Genomic DNA, 12,895 nt, shown 5'->3' on the forward strand with positions numbered 1-12,895 from the left:
TAAGAGTATGAGGGGGTGGAGATCTCTTCTGAACAGCACACTGCAAGCCATCCCAGATATACTCAGTAATGTCCATGTCTGGGGAGTCTGGTAGCCAGCGGGAAATATTTGAAGTCAGAAGAGTGTTCCTGGAGGCACTCTGTAGCAATTCTGGAAGTGTGGGGTGTCCCGTTGTCCTGCTGGAATTGCCCAAGTCTGTCAGAATGCACAATGGACATGAATGGATGCAGGTGATCAGACAGGATGCTTACATACACGTCACCTGTCAGAGTTGTATCTAGACATATCAGGGGTCCCATATCACTCCAGCTGCATATGCCCAACACAATTACAGAGCCTCCACCAGCTTGAACAGTCCTCCGCTGACATGCAGGGTCCATGGATTCATGAGGTAGTCTCCATACCTGTACACATCCATCCACTCGATACAATTTGAAACAAGATTCGTCTGACCAGGCAACATGTTTCCAGTCATCAACAGTCCAGTGTCAGTGTTGATGGGCCCAGGTGAGGTGTAATGCTTTTTGACCTGCAATCACAAGAGTAGATGACTGGGTCTTCGACTTCAAAAGCCCATATTGATGATGTTTCATTCAATGGTTCACATGCTGACATTTGTTGATTACCCAACATTGAAATCTGCAGCAACTTGCAGAAGGGTTGCATTTCTGTCACACTGAATGATTCCCTTCTGTCATCTTTGGTCACGTTCTTGCAGGATATTTTCAGGCCACAGGAATGTCAGATATTTGATGTTTTACCAGATTCCTGGTATTCATGGTATGCTTATGAAATGGTCGTATGGGAAAATTGCTACTTCATTGTTACCTTGGAAATGGTGCATCTCATTGCTCGTAAACCGACTATAACACCACATTCAAACTCATTTAAACCTTGATAACCTGCCATTGTAGCAGCAGTAACTGATATAACAACTGCGTTGGACCCTTGTTGTCTTACATTGACAATGCCAACCACAGCATCATATTCTGCCTGTTTACATTTCTCTGTATTTGAATACATATGCCTATACCAGTTTCTTTGGTACTTCACTGTTTTATTAATGTTCAAATGGCTCTGAGCACTATGGGACTTAACTGCTGAGGTCATCAGTCTATTAATGTTATTATTATTATTATTATTATTATTATTGCTGTGAATGTTTTTGTGATTTTTTGGTATGTATTGTTCCCAGTCAGATGTATGAGAGTACCTTATGGCCCTAATCTGGTCAGGCTAAATAAGCAATAAAGAAATAGTAACCTACATATGGGTATGGTTGGTTCTCCAGGAAAGTGAAGAAGTACCATACCAGTCACAACTCAGCATTATCTGGATAAAGGCCACAAGAAAGAAAGGAAGTTTGTGTACATATAGCAGTGTAATGACAAAATTTTTGTAAATGTGTTTCCCTATTTCTTGATAATTTAATTTGTTATTCTTGCTGAATAATTGTTCACCATGAGTAAAATGGGGTTGTTTTGCCACAGAATGTTTTCAAAACTAGTTCAAATGGCTCTGAGCACTATGGGACTTAACTTCTGAGGTCATCAGTCCCCTAGAACTTAGAACTACTTAAACCTAGCTAACCTAAGGACATCACACACATCCATGCCAGAGGCAGGATTTGAACCTGCGACCACAGTGGTCACGCGGTTCCGGACTGTAGCGCCTAGAACTGCTCGGCCACCCTGGCCGGCACACAGAATGTTTTATTCTGGGGTATTATGTGATGGATGCTGTAGCTTTTTTCCCATTAGGTCAACTGTAGTGACACATGTATTTGAGAAGTAAATGGGGTTCTTCAGTGGATGCAGAATATGCAATATGATAATATGTTGATGAAACAGAAAGACAAAACTGCTGCCTTTTAGGCTGAATTAAGTGAGAGTAGGAAATATCTAGACAGGTTAATGATGGAGACAGTTAATTATAGGTGTGCAGTGGTGACAGGCCTCTGACAGCTTTGTGGTAAATGTGAAAATAAGTTTGAGCTGTTTCTTCAGCTAAGAATGGATGTTCCTCAAGAAGATATAGGTGTAGACAGGACTCAACAAACTTTCATGAAGCAACTGAAAAGGAAGAATTTGGGAAAGTTAGTAAAGATGCAGAAAATTTTGCTAGCTAGTTCTCATGCTAGAGATGTAGGCCAACTATTGCAGGACAATCAGAAATAGGATCAGAATATCGAGTCACAATTTTTCTAACCCTAGTACTTGTCTGGGCAGGATGACAGAGAATTTAGGATCAGTTTTTAAGGATTTCACTAAAGAGGATATCATGGTTACAGCCGGTGGGCCAGGCAATAGTATTGACAGAGAACCTGAGTACAATGTAAAGTGTTACCCAAAATAGGCATCAATATCTATACATACTAGTGATGAATTTGTATCTGTTCTAAGATGCCATTTGAACTCTTCTATCAAGAGAGTTAATTTAGTTTTGGAACAGTTGCTTATGTTGAATTAAGTGTCACACATTGGTGTGGTTCCTGTTGATTCTACCAGGGGATGGAATTATGCTGGAAATAGCATTTCTATCAACAGAGTAGGAAAGGATAAACTGAGTGGACTGACAGCAGAAAACCTAAGAGCATGGGGAAGGCATTCTCTTGAGTGGTAAAATACCATTGGTTACTTGTGACAGAGCAGCATCAGTTTTAGGGTTGGGAGAACAGAAGGAAACCAAATTTTAAGTGAGGTTAGAATTTAAACAAACATTCAGTTTAATAAAGAAAGTAAACTGCATAACTCTAGCAACTTCATCAGTACAAATAGGCTTTATTTGAAAATTCTCAGCAATCACCACAAATTTATTTTCATCCAATTTTATCACAATTGGTGTGAAATTTGAGCTACCATTATTGCATCACAATTATAAATTGTAGTTTATGAACTGCATAACATATATAATCTAAATCATTTGATCCTGGTACAGGATACTTGTCAAAATTGTAGCAAGATTTCACGATCATAATAATTTTGTTGTACTTCATTACCCCTTGATCAAATTATCATTTATCCTCCAGTACTGTATAGTAACATTTCTCCTGCAGTATCTGCTGTAGCCTTGGTTTTAGAATCTCTGGCTTCATATTAAATATGTTTTTGCCCATTAACTTGTTATATATTGTTATTACCTTATACTGTGGTGTCCCATATACTGTGGAGTTCATGAGCAGTATTTCAATTGATACATGAATAGCATAAAATTCTCTTTATTTTCTTTGTGGTTAATATCCAGGGGCTGTGTAATAAAATTAATGAATTACTTACCTGCATTGATGAACTTAGTACCGATGATGAACTTAATTTCAACTGTAAACTTCCCTACTAGGGTAGACAACTAATCAAAAACAGGTTTTGGTAATATCTTATAGAAAGGTCTAGTGAACATGATTATATTATAAAACCAACAGTTAATGGACTCTCAGACCATGGAATACAGTTCCCAATGCTAAATGTTACTACTGACTAGGATACAAAATCTACTAAATCTGAGTTCAGGATGGTAGTCAGTAAGCCAAAAATTGATTTTAGGGAACTCCTCAAAGACACAAATTGGAATGACATATAGAATCCTTGTGTCATATATGAAAAATAAAATAAAAGTTTTACTAGTTGTGATGAAATATCAGCAAATTTAATTAAAGAGTATCTTGTCAGTCATATATCACTTGAACATTTCTCAATTAGCTGAAATATGTTAAAGTTAATCCTCTATATAAGAAAGGAGATGAAGAAATGCCAAAAAACTTCCATTCAGTTTTACTTGTACTAATATTCTCTAAATTTTAGAAAAGATAATATACAAGGGGCTTTTTAAATGTCTGACGACAAATAATGTTTTGTCAAAGTCACAGTCTGGGTTTCTAAAGGGTTCCAGTACTGTTAAGGCTATTTACATATGCAGCAAAAATGTATCACACTTAATTAATTAGATCATAAATTAAAGGCTGTATTTATTTTTTGTGATTTGTATAAGGCATTTCTGTGTAAATCACTATATCCTTTTAAGTAATTAGAATATTACGGTGTAACAAGAAATGCTGCAAAATAGTTTAGATAATATACTTTTGACAGGAAACAAAGGCTGTCAACAGGAAAGCATTTTGTATTAAACTATCAGTTTTCACTATATCAAAACTAATTTCATGTGATATCACATGATGTTCCATCTCAGAGCCCATATGTTTTCTTGTGTTTATTAATGACCTTTCATTAACATTACCAGATGCCAAATTTATTTTGTTTGCAGATGATACAAAAGTTTCCATAAATATCAAATCAAGCATAATTTTACCAAAATTGATTAATAAAATTTCTGTGGAATAAATGATTTCTAGTCACTATTTTGTCACTAAACTTTGGAAAGAGACATTATATGCTGCTCAGAACATATGAAGTTTCCTCCCAGTATATCTATAAAATATGACGACAAGCACATGGAAGTGGTTGACAGTGTTAACATCTTGGGATTACAAACTGATAAAAAATTCAGTTTGGAGAACTGCTGAAGTTCCTAAACAAATATACATTTACCATATGAACACTGCCAGACATAAGCGATTTTAAAATAAAGAAGGTTACATACTTGGCTTACTACCATTCCATATAATTGGATCATGTTTGGAGAAACTCATTAAGCCCAGCTAAAGTTTTGAGAGTTGAAAAGCATGTAATATGAATTATTTGTGGTATGAACTCAAGAAGATCCAGCAGATTTCTGGTCAATGAAATGGGGTTATTAACTACTGATTCTCCACATATGTATTCCTAAATGACATTTCTCATAAGTGATATATCTCCTTTCAAAACCAACAGCTCAGAACAATGAATCAATAATAGAAATAAGAATTATGTTCATAAATGTTTAAATTCAGGCACTGTAGTCCAGAAAGGCATCTATTATAAAGGAACACAATTGCAGTAACTTACCAGCAGCCATAAAAAGTTAAACTAATAACAAAATTCAGTGTAAGTGGAGCCTGAAAAATTATTTGTTCTCAACTCCTTCCATAAATCTGTTAGTAGAAAGCAATGAAGTGTAAATCATCAATAATATCATATAACAAGAGTGTCACATAAAATATGAGGAACATTATTGGAATATTCCATCTGTACAGGAATACATACATATTAAAAACAGAAACACACTGTATTAAGGTTCCACAACTGTTGTGGAATGTTAATAGTGTGTGTTTTTAATAAATTCTGACTTCTGCATATCTTTGGTGAAGTAATGTATTTAATGTAAATGAGTATTACATACAGCTTTCTATTTGATGATGTATGGCACAATAACCTAATGACAACCATAGGTACCACATAGTATTGTACAACTGTGTGTTTTGTGACAAGTTTGCCATTACCACTTGAATGGAAACAAATTTAAGATTATTTTATTTATTCCACATCCTTAAAGACCATTGGAGTCAGAAGCTGTGGGAAGGGTATTAGCATCTCTCCTTTTTTGTTGTAAATATTAATTATGTGTGTTCATGTTTTGTGACAAATTTACATCACTGATGATCTCCTCACTATGGATCATATAGTATGTAACATAGCAATAACATCATCTGCGCCAGGACAATGTAATGCTGCTTGCATGTGTCTGTCTCTATGAGAATCTAAACATTTAATACAACAGCGATCAATCTGATAACATGTCTGTGAAGACTATATGTTGTAAATTTGTACATTATTTTATTCCTGCTAACTCCTAATGCATAATATGCACCTCACAAAAGAAAGTGACTCACTTGTAATAAGGATTAGAAAAAGTCTGTTGGTCTGGCAAATTATAGTTTTCAGTCACCTCCATTAATGGGTATGAGTGTGTTTCATATTGATGCCTGGAATACCAAATGATTGTATAAATAGCAGAACTCTCCATCCAGGAGTGCAGTTCTGACCTGTTTGTACATTGGAATTCATAATAAATGTGCTTTCAGTGCTAACTGTTGTACTCCATTGACAACTTGCTTTTGGATTTGGACTTGACAGTGGTTACAACATGACATTGTTTGAAGGATATGCTGGGTATACTCAAAACACCCTCATCACCATGGCTCCATCAGGCAATGTAAACACTGGCGCTTGCAGCAAGAACCAGAATACAAGCAATACATTATTTCCAAAGTCCTTATATTCAAGAAACCAATAGATTCTGAAACAGAAAACACTTCAGCTACATATCAGGTATCGATCAGTGTTTCCCACAATCAGTGAAATGGCACATTTTGCTAAATGCAGCAAGTGGGATACTGTGACCTGTCCTGCAAATGTGTACTTTTACTTGGATGGCACAGCCCAGCAGTGGTCTGAGATCAACAAAGAGAAGCTCGATAGCTAGGATACATTCTAAGTCAAACTGAAGAACACATTTGGTGACAATCAGCAGCAAGTCCGTTTAGCAGAAGAACAACTGAAGAACATGACATGGGGAAATAACACTGTCACACATACTGAAAGTTTTGGTCCTATGTCACATTGTGAATTCAAACATGACAGAAGCTGACAAATCACACACCCTATGAAATGAGTCACAGAAGACATGTAAAAGTTCTTTTGATAAATGCTGTCATAAAAACCAAAGCATTAATCAAGTATCAAGGAAATGGAATAGGAAAGAGCTGGCTAAAAGAAACATGACTGACTCCTGAATATGGTCCCAATGGCAGCTCTGGAAGAACACCATAACCTCACCTCTCTCAAATACCAGCTAGTAATAGAAGAGATACAGCAGTTTATGGGAACATCAAGTGTCATACCAAATAAGCAAAACCTATCAGCCATGAATGTTGATCTCAGCCATCAAAAGACAACCCAGCACCCTATCAATGAAGCTACAATTAACTGCTCCACCAGTTATAATGCCCCACAGAAGGACAGACATTTAGAGGACAACATGCCAATATGTTTTCACTACGGTTGCCCTGAACACATATGCTGTTGCAAAGGAAGAAGATGAGTGTGCAATGACTATTACATTGCAAGATATCAATCATCACAACAGTGTTATTGATTCCAGACAACTGCAGATGATTATAGTTGACCTGTGGGACAAAGCCCATCACTGAATCCTGGACAAGGTCACTCCCCAATGTGCTTTAGCTGTTCCCAACCCCATACAGATGTACCAGCCACTTGCCTAGCTATCACATTTAGGGAAAGTAAGTGCCATTGGGACCAACGCGGAAGTAAGGCCACCACAGATGAGAATCCTCCATGAGCAACAACCACAAAGATGTCAGGAAACATCATTGATGTCATCCTCAGCAGCCTCCATATTCAGGCGTAGTCAACTCAGGGGCTTCCTTTTCAATTACGTCAAATGCTTATCAATACCAGCTATGGAATACTCACGTTATTTATTATGAAATGGTGAGACTGCTATTCACCATATGGTGGACATGGTGAGGAGTCACACACACACACACACACACACACACACACACACACACACAAACACACAAAAAAATGGCTCTGAGCACTATGGGACTTAACTTCTATGGTCATCAGTCCCCTAGAACTTAGAACTACTTAAACCTAACTAACCTAAGGACATCACACAACACCCAGCCATAACGAGGCATAGAAAATCCCTGACCCCGCCGGGAATCGAACCCGGGAACCCGGGCGTGGGAAGCGAGAACGCTACCGCACGACCACGAGCTGCGGGCACACACAAACACACAAACACAAAAATTGCAACTCACACACATGCAGATGATAACATGATAGTGGTCATGTGTGTAGAATAACAATCAATGACAGAACACAGTCTTTTAAATAAGTCATTTTAATAGAATATTATTCTTGGCTCGGACTTCTTGTAGACATCAAGCAGTCATAGACTGTGGAACATCAGAGCTTCACATTCATGAAGTTATTCCAACAAGCACACATTATAAAGATTTCTCCTGGTGGTGGTTTGCCATTGAAGATGTTATCTCACCATCATCAATGAGATAAGATTCAGTTTTCAATTGAGGGCTGAAATGTGAGATGAACTACTCAACAACTGAGAAAGAATGCGTTCCAGTTGTCTGGGTTATCAACAAGTTGGAGCAGTATGTATTTGGCAAACCATTCACTGTTGTAACAGATCACTATTCTCTATGATGGCTGAGTAGCCTAAAGGATGCATTGGATTGATTGGTGAGATGGGCACTGATATTTCAGGAGTGTCACATCACAGTGGTATACTAATATGGACACAAACAGAAGGACACTGCTTTTCAAAGAATCCTTTGTTGGAACATAGTAGTGTAGATGAAATCTCAATCATCATTTCATTAAATGACATTGCTGCTGAAGAGAGGCAAGATTTAGCATTGCTAAAAACCAAAGAATTGTTGAACGAGGAACCAACAAAATGAGAATTCCAATTAATGAACACAACATTGTACAAGAGGAACTATAATACATTATGGTGGGAATAGCTGCTTGTCATCCCAGCTCATTTTCAACCAGCTATCCTGAAGTTTTACCATTACACACCAATGTCTAGTCACCTGGGATTCATGAAGACTCTAGACAGAATCACAAACAAATATCACTGGTTAGGTCTCTACTGACCTGTTAGACACTATGTGAGCCACCACAAGTACTGCCAGTGATGGAAACATGTGCCACAATTACTTCTGGGAGTTGCTGTTGTTGTTGTGGTCTTCAGTCCTGAGACTGGTTTGATGCAGCTCTCCATGCTACTCTATCCTGTGCAAGTTCTTCATTTCCCAGTACCTACTACAACCTACATCCTTCTGAATCTGCTTAGTGTATTCATCTCTTGGTCTCCCTCTACGATTTTTACCCTCCACGCTGCCCTCCAATACTAAATTGGTGATCCCTTGATGCCTCAGAACATGTCCTACCAACCGATCCCATCTTCTGGTCAAGTTGTGCCCCAAACTTCTCTTCTCCCCAATCCTATTCAGTACTTCCTCATTAGTTATGTGATCTACCCATCTAATCTTCTGCATTCTTCTGTAGCACCACATTTCGAAAGCTTCTATTAAACTATTTATCATCCATGTTTCACTTCCATACATGGCTACACTCCATACAAATACTTTCAGAAATGACTTCCTGACACTTAAATCTATACTCGATGTTAACAAATTTCTCTTCTTCAGAAACGCTTTCCTTGCCATTGCCAGTCTACATTTTATATCCTCTCTACTTTGACCATCATCAGTTATTTTGCTCCCCAAATAGCAAAACTCCTTTACTACTTTAAGTGTCTCATTTCCTAATCTAATTCCATCAGCATCACCCGACTTAATTCGACTACATTCCATTATCCTCGTTTTGCTTTTGTTGATGTTCATCTTATATCCTCTACTTCTGGGAGTATCTGGTACCAATTCTGCCTGCAGCAGCAAAACCATTCCACCAAACTGGAATCAGTCTCTTGGGAATGTTCCTGAAATTAACAAATGGGAATTGATGGATAATAGTCTGCCCTTACTACCACACCCACTATACTGTCGCCAAAGCTGTGCTGGCTACCAAAGCTCTGGAAGCTGCAAGGTTACTTGTACCATATGTCATTCTGAAGCATGGAGCACCCTGTATGATGACCTCTGATTGTGGAAAAGTTTTCCAGTTGATACTAATATCACAGGTAATTTCACTATGTGACATCACATGAAGGATGACAACTGCTTACTATCCACAGATGAATGGCCTCACAGAACCCCTTAATAAGATGTTGGCATATATGCACTCATTGTACCTTGAATTAGAACACAGAAACTGGGATACAGTACTGCTTGTCATGAGATTCACATGTAACACAGTGAAGCAAGAGACTACAGGCTTCACACTATTCTTTTGGATCCACAATTGTGATGCCAAAATGACAAATGATATACTGTTCCCATTGCAACTGGATGATACTCAGAATGACTATGTTTATTTATTTATTTATTTATTGTTCCGTGGGACCACATTTAGGAGAAGTCTCCATGGTCATGGAATGAGTCAAGACATGAAATTATAACACGATTGTAGAAACAGATGAAATGAAATATAAGAAACATATTCAGGCGACAAGTCGCTAGTTTAAATAAAGAAGATCAAGAATGTAACACTGGAATTTGCTTAATTTTTTAGCTCTTCCAGGAGCTCCTCGACAGAATAGAAGGAGTGAGCCATGAGGAAACTCTTCAGTTTAGACTTAAAAGCGTTTGGGCTACTGCTAAGATTTTTGAGTTCTTGTGGTAGCTTACCGAAAATGGATGCAGCAGAATACTGCACTCCTTTCTGCACAAGAGTCAAGGAAGTGCATTCCACATGCAGATTTGATTTCTGCCTAGTATTAACTGAGTGAAAGCTGCTAACTCTTGGGAGTAAGCTAATATTGCTAACAACAAACGACATTAAAGAAAATACATACTGTGAGGGCAATGTCAAAATTCCCAGACTATTGAATAGGGGTCGACAAGAGGTTTTCGAACTTACACCATACATAGCTCGAACAGCCCGTTTTTGAGCCAAAAATACCCTTTTTGAATCAGAAGAATTACCCCAAAAAATAATACCATATGACATAAGCGTATGAAAATATGTGAAGTATACTACTTTTCGTGTTGAAATGTCACTTATTTCAGATACTGTTCTAATGGTAAATAAAGCGGCATTTAGTTTCTGAACAAGATCCTGAACATGGGCTTTCCACAACAGCTTACTATCTATCCGTACGCCTAGCAACTTGAACTGTTCCGTCTCGCTTATAACATGCCCATTCCGTCTGATTAAAATGTCAGTTCTTGTTGAATTGTGAGTTAGAAACTGTAAAAACTGAGTCTTACTGTGATTTAGCATCAAATTATTTTCCACAAGCCACGAACTTATATTATGAACTACATTATTTGATAATGTTTCAATGTTACACACAAGATCCTTCACTACCAATGTGGTGTCATCAGCAAACAGAAATATTTTTGAATCACCTGTAATACTAGAAGGCATATCATTTATATAAATAAGAAACAGCAGTGGCCCCAGCACCGACCCTTGGGGAACGCCCCATTTAACAGTGCCCCATTGGGACTGAACATCATTACCACTCTCAATATTGCGGAGGATTACCTCCTGCTTTCTGTTCTTAAAGTAGGAGGCGAACCAATTGTAAGCTACTCCCCTTACCCATAATGTTCCAACTTCTGCAGTAATATTTTGTGGTCAACACAGTCAAAAGCCTTCGTTAAATCAAAGAAAACACCTAACGTTCACAACCTTTTATTTAATCCGTCCAAAACCTCACAGAGAAAAGAGACTATAGCATTTTCAGTTGTTAAGCCATTTCTAAAACCAAACTGTACATTTGACAGCAAATTATGTGAATTTAAATGCTGCAGTAACCTTGTATATACAACCCTCTCGATAACTTTAGCAAACACCGATGGCATAGAAATAGGTCTATAATTGTCAACATTATCCCTGTCTCCCTTTTTATAAAGTGGCTTCACTACCGAGTACTTTAATCGGTCAGGAAACCGACCACTCCTAAAGGAAAAGTTACAGATATGGCTAAGTACTGAGCTAACATACGTGGAACAATACTTCAGTATTCTGCTAGATACCCCGTCATATCCATGAGAGTTCTTGGTCTTTAGTGATTTAATTATTAACTCAATCTCCCTCTTGTCAGTATCATGGAGGAGCATTTCAGGTAACAGTCTCGGAACACTTTTTTCTAAGAGCGCTATATGATTCCCTGTTGGGACTAGGTTTCTATTTAGTTCACCTGCTATATTCAGAAAGTGATTATTAAGTACTGTACATATATGCGACTTATCAGTAACACGGACATCCCCACTACGCACTGATTCTATATTCTCGACCTGTCTCTGCAGACCAGCCACTTCCTTTACGACTGACCATATGGTTTTAATTTTATCCTGAGACTTAGCTATTCTATCTGCATACCACATACTTTTTGCCTTCCTAATAACTTTTTTAAGCACCTTACAATACTGTTTGTAATGGGCTGCTGCATTTAGATTGTGACTGTTTCTAACGTTTTGATATAATTGCCACTTTGTTCTACAAGATATTCTTATCCCTTTAGTCAGCCACCCAGGCTGCCTGTTTGTGCTAGTACCCTGTTTTGAACGTACTAACTGCTTACTATCCACAGATGAATGGCCTCACAGAACCCCTTAATAAGATGTTGGCATATATGCACTCATTGTACCTTGAATTAGAACACAGAAACTGGGACACAGTACTGCTTGTCATGAGATTCACATGTAACACAGTGAAGCAAGAGACTACAGGCTTCACACTATTCTTTTGGATCCACAATTGTGATGCCAAAATGACAAATGATATACACCTCATTACCAGGATTAAAGAAGGAAGACAGCTGGCTTGCATACAGATGTTGGATGACCAGGAGAAGGACAGAGAGTGCTATAATGCAAAACATCAGCCACTGAGATACAAATTGGGAGACTTGTTATGAATTTCCGTGCCAGTGCAGAAAGTGGGACTATTGGAAAGGTTATTAAAGCCCTGTTTGGAGCCATATTGTATTGTTCATCATTTGTTGGATGTCACATACGAAGTTGAGGATTATGACGATTCACCAAAAAGAAAAAAGAGCACTGTGTCATCCAAGTCCTACATATGAAGCCCTACTACAGACCTCAAGTTCAGATAAATGGTGGAGGCTTCTTGTTCTAGGAGACTGAAAGACCTGCTGTTGACCATCCTGAAGTTATGACACATTTCATGTGCATCATAGTGAAGAGGAAGTGATAACATACTAGAACATGAGGAAGTGCCAATGCTGCCTTACAGAGCAGCACTGGTGAGATCTAGGTGTAGGATGCTGTAGTCAGCTCCAACCAGTTCTTCTAAAACAGTGCATCATTGTTTCT

General features: G+C 38.0%; 1 protein-coding gene across 1 annotated transcript in view; it reads right to left on the minus strand.

Moving 5' to 3' along the window:
- Positions 1-12,895, minus strand: part of LOC126248080 (glutamate receptor-interacting protein 1) — a 535,929-nt gene that overhangs the window by 24,067 nt on the left and 498,967 nt on the right. The gene's annotated exons all lie outside the window — the stretch shown is intronic.

This window comes from Schistocerca nitens, chromosome 3 (genome assembly GCF_023898315.1).
Source record: "Schistocerca nitens isolate TAMUIC-IGC-003100 chromosome 3, iqSchNite1.1, whole genome shotgun sequence".
In the NCBI taxonomy this organism is placed as follows: domain Eukaryota; kingdom Metazoa; phylum Arthropoda; class Insecta; order Orthoptera; family Acrididae; genus Schistocerca; species Schistocerca nitens.